This window comes from Acipenser ruthenus, chromosome 44 (assembly GCF_902713425.1).
Source record: "Acipenser ruthenus chromosome 44, fAciRut3.2 maternal haplotype, whole genome shotgun sequence".
In the NCBI taxonomy this organism is placed as follows: Eukaryota; Metazoa; Chordata; class Actinopteri; order Acipenseriformes; family Acipenseridae; genus Acipenser; species Acipenser ruthenus.
Genome location: NC_081232.1, coordinates 4,706,377 through 4,727,406, shown reverse-complemented (window position 1 = coordinate 4,727,406; position 21,030 = coordinate 4,706,377). Strand labels below are relative to the sequence as shown.

Genomic DNA, 21,030 nt, shown 5'->3' with positions numbered 1-21,030 from the left:
AGATATTGTGATTTATTTAAGGGCACAGCCCCCCAGGCGGAAATTGTCTGTGAGGGGCTGGGGTTTTGAGAGGTTAAATAAATGCAGTGAATACAATGGAATGAATGGTGATGAGCTTCTCTATGTTGCACGCAGTGCACACCTTTCCTCAGTAGAGCCAAAGAAAGACTGAGAAGTAAAAACCGCGCGCTGCTGACTGGATTGTCCCGCAGGCCAGAGCAATACACCACAGAGCAATCGATACTCTCCACGGATACGTAAAAAATAAAAAATTAACGGAAGGATTTGGGTGAAATACATACAAACGAGTATTAATACTCGTTACATTCACCCCCCCTGAATTTCACCAAAATCCTGTTCGTATACCCGACAGGATATACAGTAAACCAAAAACATAGCATACACCTTATGAACGACTGACTACTTAGTCTCCACTGGCACAAGTTCACATAAAGAATCTTCATCTTTAGTCTCAGCTTTACAAGCTACCTGCTGAACAGGTTCAGAGAACTCAAAGGGTGATCAAGCCTCAGGCTCTCCTAGAATAATATGATGCCAAGTACATCATACAACCACTTGGCCTACCATTACTTTGTTCCATAACGTGTAACCAAATAAAATATACCAAAATACATCGGTTATTCATTTAAACAAAAGAAAAAGGAAACCCCTCAAAATAGTGTAAGCAGTGACTGGGATTTCTTACTAAGTGTGTTTGCAAAACCCTGCATAGTGAACGGTCTCTGACCCATCGTCTCTATAAGGTGCTTAACTGACTTTACTACTCTGCCTACACATGTTCTGACTACACCTGGTGTGTTCCCTGACTCTTGTCTAAGTACATCTTGGTCATTAGCTACAATAACTGGTACATCTGTGTCAGGAATGTCTGACGGGTCTGAGTCAAGGGCAACAGCTAGGCTGTCACAGTCAGCGAGCGGGTCAGCGTTAGTCTCGTTTGCACTAGGCCCCTGAGCTTGACAGTCTTCGTCTAAATTGTCTCTGCGACTGGGCTGTACAGTGTTCTGACTTGACTGGTCTGGCTCTGTCAGCATTCCAAACGACTCCTCTTCATCCAAAGACTCCTGGCTTACAGTGTCAGTTGGTCCATTCAGTATCCATGAGCTGGTTCTTTCCTCAGAGTTTTCCTCTTCCAGAGAGTCAATGGGATCCACAGACTCGCACTCTGAATCTCTGACATCAGCCAACTGAGATTCGCAAGAATCACCGTCCTCAGGCAACTTGACAGGTAAGAAACTGATGTCCAGAATGAGGTTCCTATGGACCACCTTGGTGTTCCCTTGTCTATCCGTCAGTTTGTATATGTGTGTCTGTGGATTTCTGTCGATAACTGTGTACACGGTTCCTTCCCATTTGTCTGCAAGTTTTCTTTTTCCTCGTTCTCTCTTGTTTGCAAGAAGAACCCGGTCCCCCTTGTTCAGGTGAGTACCTTTGACCTTTCTGTTGTAACCTCTGGCTTGTTTTTGTTGTTCTTTTATAGTATGCTGCTGAGCAATGTTCTCAGCTTCATGGAGATCGGACATTAGGGTCTTTACATAGCTGCCATGGTCAACAACCACGGGATCTCTCAAAACTTGCTTAAACATCACATCTACCGGAAGTCTTGGAACACGACCAAACATGAGGTGGAATGGAGCGTAACAGGTCGTCTCATGTACTGTTGCATTGTATACAAACGTCAAGGTTTGTATTTGTTGAGGCCACTGTTGCTTTGCTCTCAATGGGAGTGAACGGAGCATATTGCCGAGCGTTCTGTTGAACCTTTCAGTCCCTCCGTTCCCCATGGGGTGATATGCCGTAGTGTGTGACTTGGTGACTACTGAAAGCTTGAGCAATTCCACGATGAGCTCACTCTCGAAGTTGGCGCCTTGATCTGCGTGAATCCGTTCAGCAAATCCATATACACAAAATACGTTGTCCCATAACTTTCTGGCAACTTGCTTTGTTGTTTGGTTTGAACAAGGAAAGGCGTGGGCCAATTTCGTGAAGTGATCCGTTAAGACCAGTACATCCACTGAACGCTGCTTGCTATCTTCAGCACACCAGAAGTCAATACACACCAACTCCATAGGAGCGGAAGTCCTAATACTTTCAAGCGGGGCTCGAGCAGAAGGTTCCGGTGTCTTGGCCAGGATACATCGCTGACAACACTTGACATATTCTTTGACATCTTGCTCCATCTTGGGCCAGAAGAAGCGCTGTCTGGCCAAGTGAAGTGTTCTTCCCTGTCCTTGATGGCCAGCGAGATCATGTATGCCATTCAATGCTTTCTCCTTCAGACTTTGTGGCAGTACATACTGGTGTCTTTTCTGTTTGCTCAAGGGGTCCTTAGTCACTCTGTAAAGTACTCCATTTTGGACTTTCAGTCTCTCCCACTGCTTGTTGAGTACTAAGGCTCCTGAATCAAATCCATTCCTCTCTCGCCTTGAAGGACGTCTTTTGCGGTTCACAAAGGGAATGACCTTGGAAATGGTGGGGTCAAGTTCCTGACTCCTTTGGAGCTCCTCCAGAGAGAACACAGGAAGAGGATCTTGTCCTGGCGGTGCGAGCTGCTGGAGCGACTGGACAAGCTGTGCTGCTCTAGATTCTGTTGCCATATCCCATTTGTCTTGAGACTCGAGGACTGCTTTAACTGCTGCAGCACTGCAGGAGCGTGGAGGATAGTCTGACGGATTCACTGTCGCTGCTGGAGCTTGCTTTTTGGCCCGGTGACACTGGACCTTCAGACGGAAGGCGTCCTGAACCGTGTCTTCTCTCACTGCATCAGCTTCAGCAAGTAGGCTGTGGTATTGCTCATTGAGGAGTCTGTGACTGACTGATTTGGCAAATGGATCCCGACTGAGCGCATCAGCTACGATGTTCTTGCTTCCTGCAATGTGTTTCAGGTCGAATGAGTAGGGAGCGAGTTTAGCCACCCAGCGCTGCTCACAAGCATCGAGTTTTGGTTTTGTCATTATGTATGTAAGTGGATTGTTGTCTGTCCACACTGTGAAAGAATGCCCCTTGAGCCAATGGCTGAACTTTTCACAAACACTCCATTTTAATGCTAAAAATTCAAGTCTGTGAGCTGGGTATCATTTCTGTGAACCACTCAGAGTTTTGCTTGCAAAAGCGATGGGGCGTGCTTTGTCTTCGCCAGCTGGTATCTGCGATAAAACAGCGCCAAGCCCGTCCAGCGAGGCATCGGTTGACAGGATCAGTGGCTTTGAGAAATCAGGATGTGCAAGAACCACACAGTGCAACAGCTTCTCTTTCAGGCTAAGAAAGGCAGAGTCACATTCTGTGGTCCAGTCTGAGGTTGTCAGTTTCCTGAAGGCACCTGAGTGTTTTACCATCTTCTCTTTTCCCCTCCTCTTCTGACCCGCAGTGAGAGCAAAGAGTGGCTTGGCAATGGAAGAGCAGTTGGGGATGAAGTGTTGATAATAAAATATCATCCCTAAGAAGGACTTGACCCTTCGCACTGAGGGAGTGCAGCCATCTTCTTCCATTAAGTCTGACTTTGACATGTTGGAGATCAGATCCACTTTTGCTGGGTCCACAGCTACTCCATTGCCGTCAATAATGTGACCCAGGAATTTCACAGACGCCCGCAGTAGATGACATTTTTTCGGACTTAATTTGAGGTTGTGGTGCCGCAGCCTCTGGAACACAACTTCCAGCCTATCCAAGGCTTCCCTTTCTGTTGGAGTGAACACTAGAAGGTCGTCCAGATAGCACAACAAGCTGCTGAAGTTTAAGTCTTCGAATATGCACAACATCATTCGCATGAATGAAGCTGGACTGTTGCATAATCCCTGTGGCATGCGATTATATTCATATAAGCCCATCGGCGTCGTGAAAGCGGTGTATTTCTTGTCCTCTTCTCTCATGGGCACATTGTAGAAACCGGACGTCAGGTCCATGGTGCTGAAGTACGTGTTGCCCCCTAAAGCAGCCAAGCAATCGGACTGATGTGGGAGTGGATGTGCGTCTTTGAGCGTTCTCGCATTGAGCCATCTGAAGTCTGTACATACCCGAAGACCCCCGTCCTTTTTCCACACCATCACTAGAGGGGAGGCATATTCACTCATTGATTTTCTGATTATCTCCTGTTCCTCCATCTCTGTCAGAACTTGCCGTAGCTTCAGGTAGTGAGCTGGTGGTACTCGTCTGTATGGGAGGCGGAACGGACGTTCGTCGGTAAGCCGGATACGATGCACAAAACCTTTAGTCTCACCACAATCCAAGGCATGCTTAGAGAACACATCATTGTAGTTTACTAGTATCTGGACTAGCTCTTGCTTTGCTAACTGACTAGCCTCACAGGACTCAATGTCAACACCACCTAACCCTACATCTGTCAGCCTTTGTTTCAGGTTTGTGGAGTCGGTCACAATGGACTGTTTCTCTGGGGTGACCTTCTCCCTTTGGCTGGAGCCTTGAAAAACTGTAAAATCCTCCACAGCTAAACAGGGAGACACATCCGCCAGCTTGCAGTTCCTCTTCAACGTGATAGGTTTGTCTGATAGATTGGTTATCTTCATGGGGACCCATCGGTCGCCCCACATGGATGTGACTACTCTGCCCACCATGATGTTCCGTGGCATGGACTTTGATGTGGTAGGTTCAATCACGATGGTGCTTCCAGACGACATAGGAACATTGCTGGGTAGTCTTCCCCATACTAAATGTTCCTGCTCAGAGAGTAGAGTGACCGCCTGAGTAAGCTTCACTGTGCCGATTTTGCTGGGCATCTCTCCACCCCTCCAACGAGTGAGACTTGTCATCATATCAAGGAAATGTTCACATTCTGGAGATGACTGAGGACTGCCATGGGATATGAGCCTCCAATAATCATCTCTGCTCTTCATCTGGTGCATGATGTGCTTTATAACATTCGTGCCAAGAATGAGGTCGTCGTGTTGGCCTGACACCACGAGAACAGGAACTATGCAGCTCACTCCATACACTTTCAACTCGACCTCGTACATGCACTTTGGTTGTACTTTTTGCCCTCCACAACCAACTAGAATGACTGGTTCTGTCAACGGTTTCTCTTCGGAAAGAACTTTCTCTTGTAACATTTTCTGCTCTGCGGCCTCACTAAAGGTACAGGCCATAGAACCTGAATCCAGCATTCCCTTCAACTGGAACTGACTGTTTACAATGACTGGAGCATAAAATAATTCACTGAACGGCTGTACTTTCTGTGTATTCTGCACCACTACCTGAACGCCTGCCGGTACTGCAGTGCATGCGTTCACATACTGCCGTTCCAGATCTTCATCTTCCCACTCGAGGGTTTGTTTCTTTTCTTCGCCCACACGTCCCCTCTCGAAATGCGGGCCCGTTAGTTTAACGGCTGTGCTGCTGGGGGTGTAGGGGTGGTTTGCTGATTGTGTCTGGGCTCACTCTTTGGGCAATCTCTCTTCCAGTGACCGTGCTCAAAGCATGACAGACACAGGCCCTCCTGCCTACAATGTGAGAGAGTAGTATGATTTGTAGCTTTACAAACCTTGCAACGCTTCAGGTGGGTTGACCGCTGTGCTCTGTCCGTTTGCTTGTTTTGTGCCAGCATACGATCGAGAAGACTGACCAGAGTTTGCATGCAGCTATCAGCCTGAGCAGGAGAAGAGACCATTACCTCAGTCTGGACAGGGGGGACCACTGGACAGCTAGAAGTCATCACATCTTCAGACGTCTGGACATGGGCTGTCACATGCTTCACGTTGGCAGAACGTCTCGGTCTGGTCAGTAGCTGTGCTTTCATTTCCGTCTGGTACTCATCTAAATGCTCCTGTATCTCACTTGCCATCCACTTGTCAGCTGTTTTAAACTTCATCACTGCAGCGAGTGCGGGGTCCGGGCAATGCTTGACAAACATCCTTGTCACCGCGCGGCTGGGGTCCCCGATGCTCTCGCCCTGCCTCTTCAAGCCCTCGTCTGCCACATCAACCGCCTTGTTCAAACGGATCCAATAGTCCATGGCATTTTCTCCTGCAACTGGTAAGGTACTGTAGAAATCAGCAAGGGGCATGGATGAATATGTCATCTCACTGAAATGCTGTTTCAGTATATCTGTGATTACCTTGGGGTTCTCATTAGGCTTCAATGATGGGTTACTGCGGAGTGTTATCTTTATTATATCTTTGGCCTTCCCCATTAGTCTGGATATTATCTCTTGTGACTACTCTTGCACTGGAACACCTCTCTTCCTTAAGTACACTTCCATGAGCTCTTCCCACTCGTGAACTGAGTGTTTGTCAGACCCATCTCCTCTGAAACAGGGGGGCTCCTTCACATCTGACTGCATAACTAGCTTTACACCAGTCAGGTTGAGTAAGGGTGAGTCAGTGAGTGGCTGGTCTGCACCTATGCTCTGAGCCTGTGTGCTTCTACCCTCCCTTCCCTTATTATCCCTCTGTAACTGAGCAGAGATGGACTGGCCTATTTGTTGAGCTATCTGTGTGATGAGATCACCTATCTCTGGATTGGTCATGTCCTGACTGGGTGAGAGTGTGTCTCTAAGTATGCGTGTGGAGCTTTAGCTGGAGGTTGAGGTAAGTTTGCAAAACCTACAGCTCTATCTGGAGATTGAGGTAATTCTCTGAAAAACCTCCCCCTCCCAGAACCAAATTCAAGCTCATCAGTATCTGCAGTACCAAGCTGGTGTTGATCCAATCGATGACGACGGCTGATGTTGATCTGGTCGACGACGAAGGGATCCGGGTCACGGCACCAATGTAGCCCGTCTGACTACGATTCTGCGTTGTTTTCTGGTGTATGGATAATGAACAGGACTCTGGACACTGGTTGCCGGTTTCTGGTCTTTTATTCTGACTGAATTAGATGAAATAAATGCAGTGAATACAATGGAATGAATGGTGATGAGCTTCTCTATGTTGCACGCAGTGCACACCTCTCCTCAGTAGAGCCAAAGACAGACTGAGCTGGATTCAATTGATAATACAATAATACAGCTACTTCATTGACCATTACTTAAAACTAATAACATTCTTACAGTGTATAGAAAAATATATATTCCTGCTGCAAAGATTTAACATTTTAAAAGGAAACAATGACAAAAGGAATTGCTCCTAATAAATCAATAAGAAATAATAATATATTTATAAATAAAATAAATCGTTCAGATAAAAGTACTAGATTATAAAAATAAATACATTTTTGTATCAAACACATTACATTAAAAGACCACCGGCTATATTGTAAATAATGGCAACTCAGCCAAATAAATGCAATATACAACAATACAACTGTAGATTAACATACCTGAATTAGATGAAATAAATGCAGTGAATACAATGGAATGAATGGTGATGAGCTTCTCTATGTTGCACGCAGTGCACACCTGACATGAGGAAAAGTAAAGTGAGCGAGTGCTTACACGTGGGAAGCTACAGACACCCTGCTAGCATGTACTGAAACTAGCTAGCCTAACATTGCAACACTCGGTAAAGAAAACTCTTAACAAATTACTATTTCATCACAATCAATTCGTTAGCAACACAACAATGCTGGAATACATTTTAACATATTTACATAAAGTTTCACTTGTTCTAAAAGTTTATATTATATGTACATTGGCGCATACTCAAACACATACCTCTCCTCAGTAGAGCCAAAGACAGACTGAGGAGTAAAAACCGCGCGCTGCTGACTGGATTGTCCCGCAGGCCAGAGCAATACACCACAGAGCAATCGATACTCTCCACGGATACGTAAAAAATAAAAAAACTAACGGAAGGATTTGGGTGAAATACATACAAACGAGTATTAATACTCGTTTCACAGGCATTACATTTTTGTAATTACATTTTACAATTGAAATGTGTGGACAAAACGAAATTTTGGAGGAATCACCCCCAGCTCACTAAACATAAGTCATGAAAGCAGAAACGCAGTCGCCTGCGGCCACACCACCTTGAATAAGCCTGATCTCGTCTGATCTCAGAAGCTAAGCAATGTTGGGCTTGGTTAGTACTTGGATGGGAGGCCACCTGGGAATATCAAGTGCTGCAGGCATTACATTTTACAATTGAAATGTGTGGAGGACAAAAGGAATTTTTGGAGGAATCACCCCCAGCTCACTAAACATAAAAGTCATGAAAGCAGCAATGCAATCGCCTGCGGCCACACCACCTTGAATAAGCCTGATCTCGTCTGATCTCAGAAGCTAAGCAATGTTGGGCTTGGTTAGTACTTGGATGGGAGACCACCTGGGAATATCAAGTGCTGCAGGCATTACATTTTACAATTGAAATGTGTGGGGGACAAAAGGAATTTTTGGAGGAATCACCCCCAGCTCACTAAACATAAAAGTCATGAAAGCAGCAATGCAATCGCCTGCGGCCACACCACCTTGAATAAGCCTGATCTCGTCTGATCTCAGAAGCTAAGCAATGTTGGGCTTGGTTAGTACTTGGGTGGGAGACCACCTGGGAATATCAAGTGCTGCAGGCATTACATTTTTGTAATTACATTTTACAATTGAAATGTGTGGAGGACAAAAGGAAATTTTGGAGGAATCACCCCCAGCTCACTAAACATAAAAGTCATGAAAGCAGAAATGCAATCGCATGCGGCCACACCACCTTGAATAAGCCTGATCTCGTCTGATCTCAGAAGCTAAGCAATGTTGGGCTTGGTTAGTACTTGGATGGGAGACCACCTGGGAATATCAAGTGCTGCAGGCATTACATTTTTGTAATTACATTTTACAATTGAAATGTGTGGAGGACAAAAGGAAAATTTGGAGGAATCACCCCCAGCTCACTAAACATAAAAGTCATGAAAGCAGAAATGCAATCGCCTGCAGCCACACCACCTTGAATAAACCTGATCTCGTCTGATCTCAGAAGCTAAGCAATGTTGGGCTTGGTTAGTACTTGGATGGGAGACCACCTGGGAATATCAAGTGCTGCAGGCATTACATTTTACAATTGAAATGTGTGGAGGACAAAATGAATTTTTGGAGGAATCACCCACAGCTCACTAAACATAAAAGTCATGAAAGCAGAAAGGCAATCGCCTGCGGCCACACCACCTTGAATAAGCCTGATCTCAGAAGCGAAGCAATGTTGGGCTTGGTTAGTACTTGGATGGGAGACCACCTGGGAATAACAAGTGTTGCAGGCATTACATTTTTGTAATTACATTTTACAATTGAAATGTGTGGACGACAAAAGGAAATTTTGGAGGAATCACCCCCAGCTCACTAAACATAAAAGTCATGAAAGCAGAAATGCAATCGCCTGCGGCCACACCACCTTGAATAAGCCTGATCTCGTCTGATCTCAGAAGCTAAGCAATGTTGGGCTTGGTTAGTACTTGGATGGGAGACCACCTGGGAATATCAAGTGCTGCAGGCATTACTTTTTTGTAATTACATTTTACAATTGAAATGTGTGGAGGACAAAAGGAAATTTTGGAGGAATCACCCCCAGCTCACTAAACATAAAAGTCATGAAAGCAGAAATGCAATCGCCTGCGGCCACACCACCTTGAATAAGCCTGATCTCGTCTGATCTCAGAAGCTAAGCAATATTGGGCTTGGTTAGTACTTGGATGGGAGACCACCTGGGAATATCAAGTGCTGCAGGCATTACATTTTACAATTGAAATGTGTGGAGGACAAAAGGAAATTTTGGAGGAATCACCCCCAGCTCACTAAACATAAAAGTCATGAAAGCAGAAATGCAAACGCCTGCGGCCACACCACCTTGAATAAGCCTGATCTCGTCTGATCTCAGAAGCTAAGCAATGTTGGGCTTGGTTAGTACTTGGATGGGAGACCACCTGGCAACATCAAGTGCTGCAGGCATTACATTTTTGTAATTACATTTTACAATTGAAATGTGTGGAGGACAAAAGGAAATTTTGGAGGAATCACCCCCAGCTCACTAAACATAAAAGTCATGAAAGCAGAAATGCAATCGCCTGCGGCCACACCACCTTGAATAAGTCTGATCTCGTCTGATCTCAGAAGCTAAGCAATGTTGGGCTTGGTTAGTACTTGGATGGGAGACCACCTGGGAATATCAAGTGCTGCAGGCATTACATTTTACAATTGAAATGTGTGGAGGACAAAAGGAAATTTTGGCGGAATCACCCCCAGCTCACTAAACATAAAAGTCATGAAAGCAGAAATGCAATCGCCTGCGGCCACACCACCTTGAATAAGCCTGATCTCGTCTGATCTCAGAAGCTAAGCAATGTTGGGCTTGGTTAGTACTTGGATGTGAGACCACCTGGGAATATCAAGTGCTGCAGGCATTTCATTTTTGTAATTACATTTTACAATTGAAATGTGTGGAGGACAAAAGGAAATTTTGGAGGAATCACTCCCAGCTCACTAAACATAAAAGTCATGATAGCAGAAATGCAATCGCCTGCGGCCACACCACCTTGAATAAGCCTGATCTCGTCTGATCTCAGAAGCTAAGCAATGTTGGGCTTGGTTAGTACTTGGATGGGAGACCACCTGGGAATATCAAGTGCTGCAGGCATTACATTTTAAAATTGAAATGTGTGGAGGACAAAAGATTTTGGAGGAATCACCCCCACCTCACTAAACATAAAAGTCATGAAAGCAAAAACACAATCGCATTGCGGCCACACCACCTTGAAGAAGCCTGATCTCGTCTGATCTCAGAAGCTAAGCAATGTTGGGCTTGGTTAGTACTTGGATGGGAGACCACCTGGGAATATCAAGTGCTGCAGGCATTACATTTTTGTAATTACATTTTACAATTGAAATGTGTGGAGGACATAAGGAAATTTTGGAGGAATCACCCCCAGCTCACTAAACATAAAAGTCATGAAAGCAGAAATGCAATCGCCTGCGGCCACACCACCTTGAATAAGCCTGATCTCATCTGATCTCAGAAGCTAAGCAATGTTGGGCTTGGTTATTACTTGGATGGGAGACCACCTTGGAATATCAAGTGCTGCAGGCATTACATTTTACAATTGAAATGTGTGGAGGACAAAAGGAAATTTTGGAGGAATCACCCCCAGCTCACTAAACATAAAAGTCATGAAAGCAGAAATGCAAACGCCTGCGGCCACACCACCTTGAATAAGCCTGATCTCGCCTGATCTCGTCTGATCTCAGAAGCTAAGCAATGTTGGGCTTGGTTAGTACTTGGATGGGAGACCACCTGGGAATATCAAGTGCTGCAGGCATTACTTTTTTGTAATTACATTTTACAATTGAAATGTGTGGAGGACAAAAGGAAATTTTGGAGGAATCACCCCCAGCTCCCTAAACATAAAAGTCATGAAAGCAGAAATGCAATCGCCTGCGGCCACACCACCTTGAATAAGCCTGATCTCAGAAGCTAAGCAATGTTGGGCTTGGTTAGTACTTGGATGGGAGACCACCTGGGAATATCAAGTGCTGCAGGCATTACATTTTACAATTGAAATGTGTGGAGGACAAAAGGACATTTTGGAGGAATCACCAACAGCTCACTAAACATAAAAGTCATGAAAGCAGAAATGCAATCGCCTGCGGCCACACCACCTTGAATAAGCCTGGTGCATTGTGGGCTTGGTCAGGTGATTAGAGGAGGAAGCTACACTGCTTGTTAGAGAGAGAGTGAGTTGTTTTTTTTCTTTACTATTTATATTGTTTTTTTGTTGTTTTATTGTTTGTTTGTCTATTAATTTTGACTGAGTTGGCTCCCCTGCAGCTTCGTGCTGTTCAGGGGAAGCCTTTGAAGCTATGGAATCAGTAAAAATGCAGGCTCGTGTACAGAGGCCTGCTTTTGGAAGAAAATTATACAGCAAGGAAGCAACAGTTATTATTGATGTTTCCAGTTTAGAAAAAGTTACTGCAATGGAAATAGTAGATGCTGTTCATGTCCTTTGTGGTGTGGGTGTTTGTTTAGCCTGCAGACCGCGTGGTAATCAAGAATTTGAACTTACCATGGAAACTAAAGAGCAGGCTGCTCTCTTGCAAGATGGTTTGGATATTAAAGGAGATCATTGTTCCTGTAGGTGGTTATATGCACAAGATGTGGTTGTTTCCTTTTTACATTTGCCAGCATATATTGCTGATGGTGACATTATTTCCAAACTGGAGAGTTGGGGAGTAAATATTGTTTCGGATATTAAACGCCGTGTTTATCCTAATACTTCAGTGGCTGATGGAACGCGATTTGTTCGTGTCAAGTTCCCTAGAACTGTTATGTCTTTGCCATATAGCACAAAGTTTGATACAGTGGAAGGTCCTAAATATTTTCGGGTGTTGCATGACAGACAGGAGCGGGTTTGTCACATGTGCCTTCTGCCAGGACATGTGGTGTCATCATGCCCTTCATTCACGTGCTTTGAGTGCGGACAACAGGGGCATTACGCTCGGTCCTGTAGAGCAGTACGCTGCGATGACTGCCACCATGCTCTGTTGAGCTGCATTTGTCTGGATGCGGAGGATGGTGCTGCTGGGAACGGGGGCATGGAGGGAGAGGTGGCAGTTGTGCTTTCACAGCAGGGTGAAGAGGGGGAGTTGAAAGAGCAGCCAGAGGAAGGGGAGGCTGCAGCTGAGCTAATGGAGATGGCGTTGAGGGATGAGCGATTGGAGACGGTGCCTGACGCAGAGGACGTGCATCATGTGGAGGGAGAGCTGGGCACGGCTGCGGAGGCAGTGGAGAGTGTGTCTGCTGTAGCAGTACTTGGGGAGGAAGCAGTGGATGAAGGTGGTGGAGGAAGCTTACAAGAGGATAGGGAGGAGGTGGAGTCGTGTACACGTGATCGGAATGTTAGACTGGCCAAGATAAGCAGAAGACGGGACCGGGCCAAAATTAAGCCAAACATTGGGAACATTTCAACAAGGGTGGTGAGTAAAAGTAAAAATGTATCTGGTGTGAGGGGGGAATTATTTAAAAAGGGAATGGAGGAATATGTGCGGGAGGGAAGATTCCATGTCTTATCTGAAGAGGAAGCGTAATGGCTGTGACTCTGTTCATTTACTTTTTTCTTTTTGCAGTTATGATCTCAATAGTGTCTTTAAATGTTAATGGGTTGCGGGACATTGTTAAGTTCAAAAATATTATTTTGACTGTACCAGCTGCTGATGTAATTTGTTTCCAAGAAACATTTTGGGATGATAATATTGTTAATGTTATTAGGAGTGAATGGGATGGGGATGTTTATTGTAGTAATGCTGTTACTTGTAGGAGGGGGGTGGCAACTTTAGTGAGGAGGGGTTTTTGTGATCGGGTTATGTTTTTGGGAAAGGACATTGAAGGGAGGAGTTTAACAGTTCAGATCAAATTGGTGAATACAATCATAGATTTGGTCAATATTTATGCTCCCAATGAAGTAAAAGATAGGGAGCGTTTTCTTAAAGGGTTGCGGGGGCATCTTACTTCTGATAATAGAATTGTGGTAGGGGATTTTAATGTTATGTTAAGCAGAATAGATCTTGCACAGGGGATGGTATATAAGGCTGACACTTCTAGGAAATCACTGGTCCACCTTATGGATGAGTTTCATTATGTTGATTTCTGGAGGTGCAGACATGGTGCTAAGAGAGATTTTTCCCGACGACAGATGGTTGAAGGGGTTTTGAAGCAGAGTCGCATAGATTTTGGGTTGTGCCATGTTGATTTTATTGCCAATATAGGAAGGGTTTTTTATAAGTACAACTCATTTAGTGATCATGCTGCATTTCACTTTCAAATTCACACTGAGAAATTGAATAAGGGACTGGGGGTGTGGTGTTTTAATGTGCAATATTTGAAAGAGCTCTCGTTTTGTGAAAGTATAAAAGAGCTCATTAGAGTTGGAATGCAGTGTCCCCTTTTTAATACGGATAAGAGAGTTTGGTGGGATAATCTGAAGTATGATTTGAAATTATTTTGCATTTCATATGGCATTGAGAGGCAGAGAGTGAATTTTAGTAGAGAGAGGGAACTTCGAGAGGCTCTGACACATGAGTTCAATAAGGCAGCAGAGAGTGGGGAGGGGAACAGCAACAGAATATTAGAAATCCAGGAGCTGTTGAGGGATTTTGAACAGGAGAAGTGTATGGGGGCCATTGTCAGGAGTAGGGCTAGGTATGTGGTCGAAGGAGAACGAAGTACTAAGTTTTTCTTTGGTTTGGAGTCCTTTACGCAGCGATCCTCTTATATTGGGGAACTGTTAACATCGACGGGCGAAAGGATCAGTGATACAGTGAAAATATTGGATGAAGTATGCACTTTTTATAAAAGTCTCTTTCAATCACAGGGCACAGTCAGGACAGAGAGAGAGACATTGCTATCCTATATAGATAAAACAGTTAGTGACAGTGATAGGGTGAAGTGTGATAGTGAGGTCACTTTGTCAGAGATTGAGGAGGCTTTAGCAGGCATGAAGACTAATAAAAGCCCAGGTTCGGATGGGTTCCCAATTGAATTTTATAGGGCTTTTAAAGAGATGCTGGGGTCAATTTTAGTGAAGGTGTACAAGGAGATTCAGGAGGATGGGTTGTTGAGTCCCACAATGAGGAGGAGTATTATTACTTTAATTTACAAAAAGCAGGGTGACCCTGCTCTTCTTAAGAATTATAGGCCTTTAAGCTTGCTTAATTGTGACTATAAGATCTTGACACGAGTTTTTGCCAATAGGTTGAAGGGGGTAATGCCTACAATCATTTCACACTCTCAGACGTATTGTGTAGCAGGTAGGGATATAGCAGACACGGTCTGTTCCCTCAGGGATGTGGTGGGATTTCTTGTGGGGCAGAAAGCAGATGGATACATCTTGAAACTAGATCAAGAGAAGGCATTTGATCGAGTGGAGCATGACTATTTATTGGCTGTTCTTAAAGGGTTTGGGTTTGGGGATGGATTTGTCTCTTGGGTCCGGACGTTTTATACAGACATTTTTAGCTGTGTCAAGTGTAATGGGTTTCTTACTGGGTATTTTTCTGTAGAAAGGTCAGTGCGACAGGGTTGCCCTCTGTCTGCACTATTATATTCTATTATTTCAGAGCCCTTGAGCCTGGCTATTAAATGTACAAGTGGCATAGAAGCAGTCCCTGTGCCAGGGAGCACAGCTCCCTCTTTGATTTATCAATATGCTGACGACACGACATTTACTGTATCCAGTTTAAGCAGCATACCTCTTATTATGAAAGTGGTTGATTCTTATTGTGCTGCCTCAGGTGCCAAAGTTAATATGGCTAAGTCTGAACTTTTGTCTGTGGGTTGTGGTGATGCTGCTGCACTGTCCAGTTTGCCCTTTAAATTGGTCACTGATAAGGTGAAGGTTTTAGGGGTGTATGTGGGGGTGGATGAGAAGACAGTTGTAGACTACACTTGGACTGAAAAGATTGCTAAAATGAGAGCGAGGTTGAATCTGTGGAGTTCCCGGGGCCTGACTCTGAAAGGAAAAGTGTTGGTTTTGAACAGTCTGTTTTTGTCAATGCTGTGGTACACTTTATGTGTAATGGAGCTCCCAGGTTGGGTGGAGAGGGAGATAAAGACCCTCATAGTGCGATATTTGTGGGATGGGAAGCCCCCCAAAATCAGCTATAATACCATTATAGGGGAGGTTAAGAAAGGGGGGTTGATGCTTGCTGATCCAGTGCTGAAAAAGAATAGTTTTCGTGTGAAACTGGTAAGGAAGTATTTGGATCCCAGTAATGTGAGTCTGTGGAAATATTTTATGACTCATTTTTTGGGTTTGTGTGGGGGGTTGGGAATGGGGAAGGAATTGTTATTTATGAGATTGAAGCCAAGCATGATTGTTGGCATTCCCTATTTTTATAAAGAAGTTTTATTAGCTTGGTCAGTTTTTTTGAGATTTGTTTCTTTTGTTCCGGAAAACAAGGGGCAAATGCTACACTCTCCCTACCCCCCCACTCGACCTCTCCGCTCCGCCTGCACTAGAAGACTAGCTCTACCACCGCTACGCTCCCCTGCCTCCAAAGCCCGCTCCTTCTCCACCCTTGCTACGCAGTGGTGGAATGACCTTCCTACAGATGTCAGGACTGCCCAGTCCCTGACCACATTCCGGCGCCTCCTTAAGACCCACCTCTTCAAAGAGCACCTGTAGAACTCCTCTGTTTGTATCCTGGGACACTATCACCCTTCATGTAAATGTGCTTTATTTTGCTCTTATCAGCCCCCTATTTTACTGCATTTAATCCTGTACTTCAGAATACTGTAATCTGCCAAGTTTTTAACCTGTAGTACTTTGTATTTAATCACATCCTGATGTAACTATCACTATTTAATCATATCCTGATGTAACTATCACTATTACCTGCTGTATTATTGAATTGTGGTTTGTCAAACTTGTACTTTGCTTGAACAAAAGTTATTGTATTTCTTGCTCTTATTGTATTACTTGTATTGTAACGCTTGAAATGTTTTTGCTTACGATTGTAAGTCGCCCTGGATAAGGGCGTCTGCTAAGAAATAAATAATAATAATAATAATAGAACAACCATTGTTTTTAAATCCCTTACTTACAGTAGAAGGTGAGGCAGTTTATGACAAGTGTTTTCTGGATGCTGGCATTGTCAAGATCAAAGATGTTATGTATGAAGTAAGGGAAGGTTTCTTGCCTCTACAGGCAGTAGTGGATATGGTTCAGGAGGCCGATGAGGACGTATCAGTAGAAACTATTCAGAAGGTTTTTGCTAAGATTAAGAGCACAATACCTCCAAGCTGGGTGTCAGTGATTGATAAAGGGCAAGCAGAGCGAGAAGGGGAAGGGGTAATATTTCCAAGGATGTTTTTTCAGAAGGGGAGGGAGACTTTTAGTATTTTGGAGGGGACAACTAACATATTTTTCAAGTTTTTCTTGAGCATGGTTTTTAAGAAGCCCACGTCAGAGAACTTTTGGGGTGCCATATTTCCTGAGATTGTGCCTTCTACAATTTGGTGCAATGTTCGTTTGCCATTTCTGCCTCCTCAATATGAAGCTTTGGACTACAAACTGAGGCATAACTGTCTATTTACTAAAAAACTATTGTATAGACTGCACCTCACAGAGTCTGCATTGTGTTCAGTGTGCGGAACAAGGGAAGAAGGGCTTCAACATTTGTTTCTGAACTGTACTGGGCTGGGGGGTTTTAAAGAGTTTTTAGGAATGATAATTGAAGGGCTATTTAAGTCTGCAGACCTGGGTGTGTTAAATCTCTTGTCTTGGGATGATTTCTTTCTTTTTGGTTTACATACTCAGGTTGAGAATGTCAATGTTTTTGTTGTCAATTTGTTTCTCAGTTATGCCAGGTATACTATCTGGCAAAGAAGGAATCTGATGCAATATCATGGCAGGAATCTCAACATTGTTAAACTTTATGTCACTAATCTGAAAAAGAATGTTTCAGATATATTCTTTTACTGTAAAAGTGTGGGTTGTATGAAGCGATTTGATGATTTGATATTGTATAATAATGTTTTTCTTAGGATGGAGGGGGATGGGCTTGTTTTTTGTTTGTGAACATGTGTCTTCTCAGTGATGATTTTTGAATGGTATATTTGAAATACTGATTTTCTGTTTATCATATGAATCTTAGAGAAAAATGCAATCGCCTGCGGCCACACCACCTTGAATAAGCTTGATCTCGTCTGATCTCAGAAGCTAAGCAATGTTGGGCTTGGTTAGTACTTGGATGGGAGACCACCTGGGAATATCAAGTGCTGCAGGCATTACATTTTACATTTGAAATGTGTGGAGGACAAAAGGAAATTTTGGAGGAATCACCCCCAGCTCAATAAACATAAAAGGCATGAAAGCAGAAATGCAATCGCCTGCGCCACACCACCTTGAATAAGCCTGATCTCGTCTGATCTCAGAAGCTAAGCAATGTTGGGCTTGGTTAGTACTTGGATGGGAGGCCACCTGGGAATATCAAGTGCTGCAGGCATTACATTTTACAATTGAAATGTGTGGAGGACAAAAGGAAATTTTGGAGGAATCACCCCCAGCTCACTAAACATAAAAGTCATGAAAGCAGAAATGCAATCGCCTGCGGCCACACCACCTTGAATAAGCCTGATCTCGCCTGATCTCGTCTGATCTCAGAAGCTAAGCAATGTTGGGTTTGGTTAGTACTTGGATGGGAGACCACCTGGGAATATCAAGTGCTGCAGGCATTATATTTTTGTAATTACATTTTACAATTGAAATGTGTGGAGGACAAAAGGAAATTTTGGAGGAATCACCCCCAGCTCACTAAACATAAAAGTCATGAAAGCAGAAATGCAACCGCCTGCGGCCACACCACCTTGTATAAGCCTGATATCAGAAGCTGAGCAATGTTGGGCTTGGTTAGTACTTGGATGGGAGACCACCTGGGAATATCAAGTGCTGCAGGCATTACATTTTTGTAATTACATTTTACAATTGAAATGTGTGGAGGACAAAAGGAAATTTTGGAGGAATCACCCCCAGCTCACTAAACATAAAAGTCATGAAAGCAGACATGCAGTCGCCTGCGGCCACACCACCTTGGATAAGCCTGATCTCGTCTGATCTCAGAAGCTAAGCAATGTTGGGCTTGGTTAGTACTTGGATGGGAGACCACCTGGGAATATCAAGTGCTGCAGGCATTACATTTTACAATTGAAATGTGTGGAGGACAAAAGGAAATTTTGGAGGAATCACCCCCAGCTCACTAAACATAAAAGTCATGAAAGCAGAATTGCAATGGCCTGCGGCCACACCACCTTTAATAAGCCTGTTCTTGTCTGATCTCAAAAGCTAAGCAATGTTGGGCTTGGTTAGTACTTGGATGGGAGACCACCTGGGAATATCAAGTGCAGCAGGCATTACATTTTACAATTGAAATGTGTGGAGGACAAAAGGAAATTTTGGAGGAATCACCCCCAGCTCACTAAACATAAAAGTCATGAAAGCAGAAATGCAATCGCCTGCGGCCACACCACCTTGAATAAGCCTGATCTCGTCTGATCTCAGAAGCTAAGCAATGTTGGGCTTGGTTAGTACTTGGATGGGAGACCACCTGGGAATATCAAGTGCTGCAGGCATTACATTTTACAATTGAAATGTGTGGAGGACAAAAGGAAATTTTGGAGGAATCACCCCCAGCTCACTAAACATAAAAGTCATGAAAGCAGAAATGCAATCGCCTGCGGCCACACCACCTTGAATAAGCCTGATCTCGTCTGATCTCAGAAGCTAAGCAATGTTGGGCTTGGTTAGTACTTGGATGGGAGTCCACCTGGGAATATCAAGTGCTGCAGGCATTACATTTTTGTAATTACATTTTACAATTGAAATATGTGGAGGACAAAAGGATATTTTGGAGGAATCACCCCCATCTCACTAAACATAAAAGTCATGAAAGCAGAAATGCAATCGCATGCGGCCACACCACCTTGAATAAGCCTGATCTCGTCTGATCTCAGAAGCTAAGCAATGTTGGGCTTGGTTAGTACTTGGATGGGAGACCACCTGGGAATATCAAGTGCTGCAGGCATTACATTTTTGTAATTACATTTTACAATTGAAATGTGTGGAGGACAAAAGGAAATTTTGGAGGAATCACCCCCAGCTCACTAAACATAAAAGTCATGAAAGCAGAAAGGCAATCGCCTGCGGCCACACCACCTTGAATAAGCCTGATCTCGTCTGATCTCAGAAGCTAAGCAATGTTGGGCTTGGTTAGTACTTGGATGGGACACCACCTGGGAATATCAAGTGCTGCAGGCATTACATTTTACAATTGAAATGTGTGGAGGACAAAAGGAAATTTTGAAGGAATCACCCCCATCTCACTAAACATAAAAGTCATGAAAGCAGAAATGCAATCGCTTGCGGCCACACCACCTTGAATAATTCTGATCTCAGAAGCTAAGCAATGTTGGGCTTGGTTAGTACTTGGATGGGAGACCACCTGGGAATATCAAGTGCTGCAGGCATTACATTTTACAATTGAAATGTGTGGAGGACAAAAGGAAATTTGGGAGGAATCACCCCCATCTCACTAAACATAAAAGTCATGAAAGCAGAAATGCAATCGCCTGCGGCCACACCACCTTGAATAAGCCTGATCTCGTCTGATCTCAGAAGCTATGCAATGTTGGGCTTGGTTAGTACTTGGATGGGAGACCACCTGGGAATATCAAGTGCTGCAGGCATTACATTTTTGTAATTACATTTTACAATTGAAATGTGTGGAGGACAAAAGGAAATTTTGGAGGAATCACCCCCAGCTCACTAAACATAAAAGTCATGAAAGCAGACATGCAGTCGCCTGCGGCCACACCACCTTGAATAAGCCTGATCTCGTCTGATCTCAGAAGCTAAGCAATGTTGGGCTTGGTTAGTACTTGGATGGGAGACCACCTGGGAATATCAAGTGCTGCAGGCATTACATTTTTGTAATTACATTTTACAATTGAAATGTGTGGAGGACAAAAGGAAATTTTGGAGGAATCACCCCCAGCTCACTAAACATAAAAGTCATGAAAGCAGAAATGCAATCGCCTGCGGCCACACCACCTTGAATAAGCCTGATCTCAGAAGCTAAGCAATGTTGGGCTTGGTTAGTACTTGGATGGGAGACCACCTGGGAATATCAAGTGCTGCAGGCATTACATTTTACAATTGAAATGTGTGGCGGACAAAAGGAAATTTTGGAGGAATCACCCCCAGCTCACTAAACATAAAAGTCATGAAAGCAGAAATGCAATCGCCTGCGGCCACACCACCTTGAATAAGCCTGATCTCGTCTGATCTCCGAAGCTAAGCAATGTTGGGCTTGGTTAGTACTTGGATGGGAGACCACCTGGGAATATCAAGTGCTGCAGGCATTACATTTTACAATTGAAATGTGTGGAGGACAAAAGGAAATTTTGGAGGAATCACCCCCAGCTCACTAAACATAAAAGTCATGAAAGCTGAAATGCAATCGCCTGCGTCCACACCACCTTGAATAAGCCTGATCTCGTCTGATCTCAGAAGCTAAGCAATGTTGGGCTTGGTTAGTACTTGGATGGGAGACCACCTGGGAATATCAAGTGCTGCAGGCATTACATTTTTGTA

General features: G+C 44.1%; 22 non-coding genes and 10 pseudogenes across 22 annotated transcripts; all 32 read left to right on the top strand.

The window, feature by feature from the left end:
- The first annotated feature begins 7,924 nt into the window (after positions 1 to 7,924).
- LOC117408058 (5S ribosomal RNA) lies at positions 7,925 to 8,043 on the top strand. Its single transcript, XR_004545299.2, has one exon. It is a non-coding gene; the product is annotated as a 5S ribosomal RNA (ribosomal RNA).
- A 100-nt stretch (positions 8,044 to 8,143) lies between these two features.
- On the top strand, positions 8,144 to 8,262 carry LOC117407942 (5S ribosomal RNA). Its single transcript, XR_004545187.2, has one exon. It is a non-coding gene; the product is annotated as a 5S ribosomal RNA (ribosomal RNA).
- Positions 8,263 to 8,362: 100 nt separating this feature from the next.
- Positions 8,363 to 8,481, top strand: LOC117408157 (5S ribosomal RNA). Its single transcript, XR_004661685.2, has one exon. It is a non-coding gene; the product is annotated as a 5S ribosomal RNA (ribosomal RNA).
- A 114-nt stretch (positions 8,482 to 8,595) lies between these two features.
- LOC117408109 (5S ribosomal RNA) lies at positions 8,596 to 8,714 on the top strand. Its single transcript, XR_004661686.2, has one exon. It is a non-coding gene; the product is annotated as a 5S ribosomal RNA (ribosomal RNA).
- A 114-nt stretch (positions 8,715 to 8,828) lies between these two features.
- LOC117407920 (5S ribosomal RNA) lies at positions 8,829 to 8,947 on the top strand. The gene has a single exon (XR_009316297.1). It is a non-coding gene; the product is annotated as a 5S ribosomal RNA (ribosomal RNA).
- A 100-nt stretch (positions 8,948 to 9,047) lies between these two features.
- LOC117408148 (5S ribosomal RNA) lies at positions 9,048 to 9,156 on the top strand (annotated as a pseudogene).
- A 114-nt stretch (positions 9,157 to 9,270) lies between these two features.
- On the top strand, positions 9,271 to 9,389 carry LOC117408015 (5S ribosomal RNA). Its single transcript, XR_004545258.1, has one exon. It is a non-coding gene; the product is annotated as a 5S ribosomal RNA (ribosomal RNA).
- Positions 9,390 to 9,503: 114 nt separating this feature from the next.
- Positions 9,504 to 9,622, top strand: LOC117408147 (5S ribosomal RNA). The gene has a single exon (XR_004661688.2). It is a non-coding gene; the product is annotated as a 5S ribosomal RNA (ribosomal RNA).
- Positions 9,623 to 9,722: 100 nt separating this feature from the next.
- LOC117408022 (5S ribosomal RNA) lies at positions 9,723 to 9,841 on the top strand. The gene has a single exon (XR_009314942.1). It is a non-coding gene; the product is annotated as a 5S ribosomal RNA (ribosomal RNA).
- Positions 9,842 to 9,955: 114 nt separating this feature from the next.
- LOC117408081 (5S ribosomal RNA) lies at positions 9,956 to 10,074 on the top strand. The gene has a single exon (XR_004545321.3). It is a non-coding gene; the product is annotated as a 5S ribosomal RNA (ribosomal RNA).
- Positions 10,075 to 10,174: 100 nt separating this feature from the next.
- Positions 10,175 to 10,293, top strand: LOC117408056 (5S ribosomal RNA). The gene has a single exon (XR_004545297.3). It is a non-coding gene; the product is annotated as a 5S ribosomal RNA (ribosomal RNA).
- Positions 10,294 to 10,407: 114 nt separating this feature from the next.
- On the top strand, positions 10,408 to 10,526 carry LOC117408121 (5S ribosomal RNA). Its single transcript, XR_009317004.1, has one exon. It is a non-coding gene; the product is annotated as a 5S ribosomal RNA (ribosomal RNA).
- Positions 10,527 to 10,624: 98 nt separating this feature from the next.
- Positions 10,625 to 10,743, top strand: LOC117408014 (5S ribosomal RNA; annotated as a pseudogene).
- Positions 10,744 to 10,857: 114 nt separating this feature from the next.
- Positions 10,858 to 10,976, top strand: LOC117408092 (5S ribosomal RNA). The gene has a single exon (XR_004661694.2). It is a non-coding gene; the product is annotated as a 5S ribosomal RNA (ribosomal RNA).
- A 100-nt stretch (positions 10,977 to 11,076) lies between these two features.
- LOC117408013 (5S ribosomal RNA) lies at positions 11,077 to 11,205 on the top strand (annotated as a pseudogene).
- Positions 11,206 to 11,319: 114 nt separating this feature from the next.
- Positions 11,320 to 11,428, top strand: LOC117408123 (5S ribosomal RNA; annotated as a pseudogene).
- Positions 11,429 to 17,550: 6,122 nt separating this feature from the next.
- LOC131710502 (5S ribosomal RNA) lies at positions 17,551 to 17,669 on the top strand. The gene has a single exon (XR_009312374.1). It is a non-coding gene; the product is annotated as a 5S ribosomal RNA (ribosomal RNA).
- A 100-nt stretch (positions 17,670 to 17,769) lies between these two features.
- On the top strand, positions 17,770 to 17,887 carry LOC117408007 (5S ribosomal RNA; annotated as a pseudogene).
- Positions 17,888 to 17,987: 100 nt separating this feature from the next.
- On the top strand, positions 17,988 to 18,116 carry LOC117408083 (5S ribosomal RNA; annotated as a pseudogene).
- A 114-nt stretch (positions 18,117 to 18,230) lies between these two features.
- On the top strand, positions 18,231 to 18,339 carry LOC131716444 (5S ribosomal RNA; annotated as a pseudogene).
- Positions 18,340 to 18,453: 114 nt separating this feature from the next.
- LOC131720587 (5S ribosomal RNA) lies at positions 18,454 to 18,572 on the top strand. Its single transcript, XR_009319484.1, has one exon. It is a non-coding gene; the product is annotated as a 5S ribosomal RNA (ribosomal RNA).
- A 100-nt stretch (positions 18,573 to 18,672) lies between these two features.
- Positions 18,673 to 18,791, top strand: LOC131715535 (5S ribosomal RNA; annotated as a pseudogene).
- Positions 18,792 to 18,891: 100 nt separating this feature from the next.
- On the top strand, positions 18,892 to 19,010 carry LOC131718108 (5S ribosomal RNA). Its single transcript, XR_009317003.1, has one exon. It is a non-coding gene; the product is annotated as a 5S ribosomal RNA (ribosomal RNA).
- Positions 19,011 to 19,110: 100 nt separating this feature from the next.
- Positions 19,111 to 19,229, top strand: LOC131710576 (5S ribosomal RNA). The gene has a single exon (XR_009312457.1). It is a non-coding gene; the product is annotated as a 5S ribosomal RNA (ribosomal RNA).
- A 114-nt stretch (positions 19,230 to 19,343) lies between these two features.
- Positions 19,344 to 19,462, top strand: LOC131711289 (5S ribosomal RNA). Its single transcript, XR_009313172.1, has one exon. It is a non-coding gene; the product is annotated as a 5S ribosomal RNA (ribosomal RNA).
- Positions 19,463 to 19,576: 114 nt separating this feature from the next.
- On the top strand, positions 19,577 to 19,695 carry LOC117407968 (5S ribosomal RNA). The gene has a single exon (XR_004545213.2). It is a non-coding gene; the product is annotated as a 5S ribosomal RNA (ribosomal RNA).
- Positions 19,696 to 19,795: 100 nt separating this feature from the next.
- On the top strand, positions 19,796 to 19,904 carry LOC131716105 (5S ribosomal RNA; annotated as a pseudogene).
- A 100-nt stretch (positions 19,905 to 20,004) lies between these two features.
- LOC131712406 (5S ribosomal RNA) lies at positions 20,005 to 20,123 on the top strand. Its single transcript, XR_009314299.1, has one exon. It is a non-coding gene; the product is annotated as a 5S ribosomal RNA (ribosomal RNA).
- A 114-nt stretch (positions 20,124 to 20,237) lies between these two features.
- Positions 20,238 to 20,356, top strand: LOC131718107 (5S ribosomal RNA). The gene has a single exon (XR_009317002.1). It is a non-coding gene; the product is annotated as a 5S ribosomal RNA (ribosomal RNA).
- A 114-nt stretch (positions 20,357 to 20,470) lies between these two features.
- On the top strand, positions 20,471 to 20,579 carry LOC131715044 (5S ribosomal RNA; annotated as a pseudogene).
- A 100-nt stretch (positions 20,580 to 20,679) lies between these two features.
- LOC131711783 (5S ribosomal RNA) lies at positions 20,680 to 20,798 on the top strand. Its single transcript, XR_009313671.1, has one exon. It is a non-coding gene; the product is annotated as a 5S ribosomal RNA (ribosomal RNA).
- Positions 20,799 to 20,898: 100 nt separating this feature from the next.
- On the top strand, positions 20,899 to 21,017 carry LOC131712079 (5S ribosomal RNA). Its single transcript, XR_009313968.1, has one exon. It is a non-coding gene; the product is annotated as a 5S ribosomal RNA (ribosomal RNA).
- Positions 21,018 to 21,030: the final 13 nt, after the last annotated feature.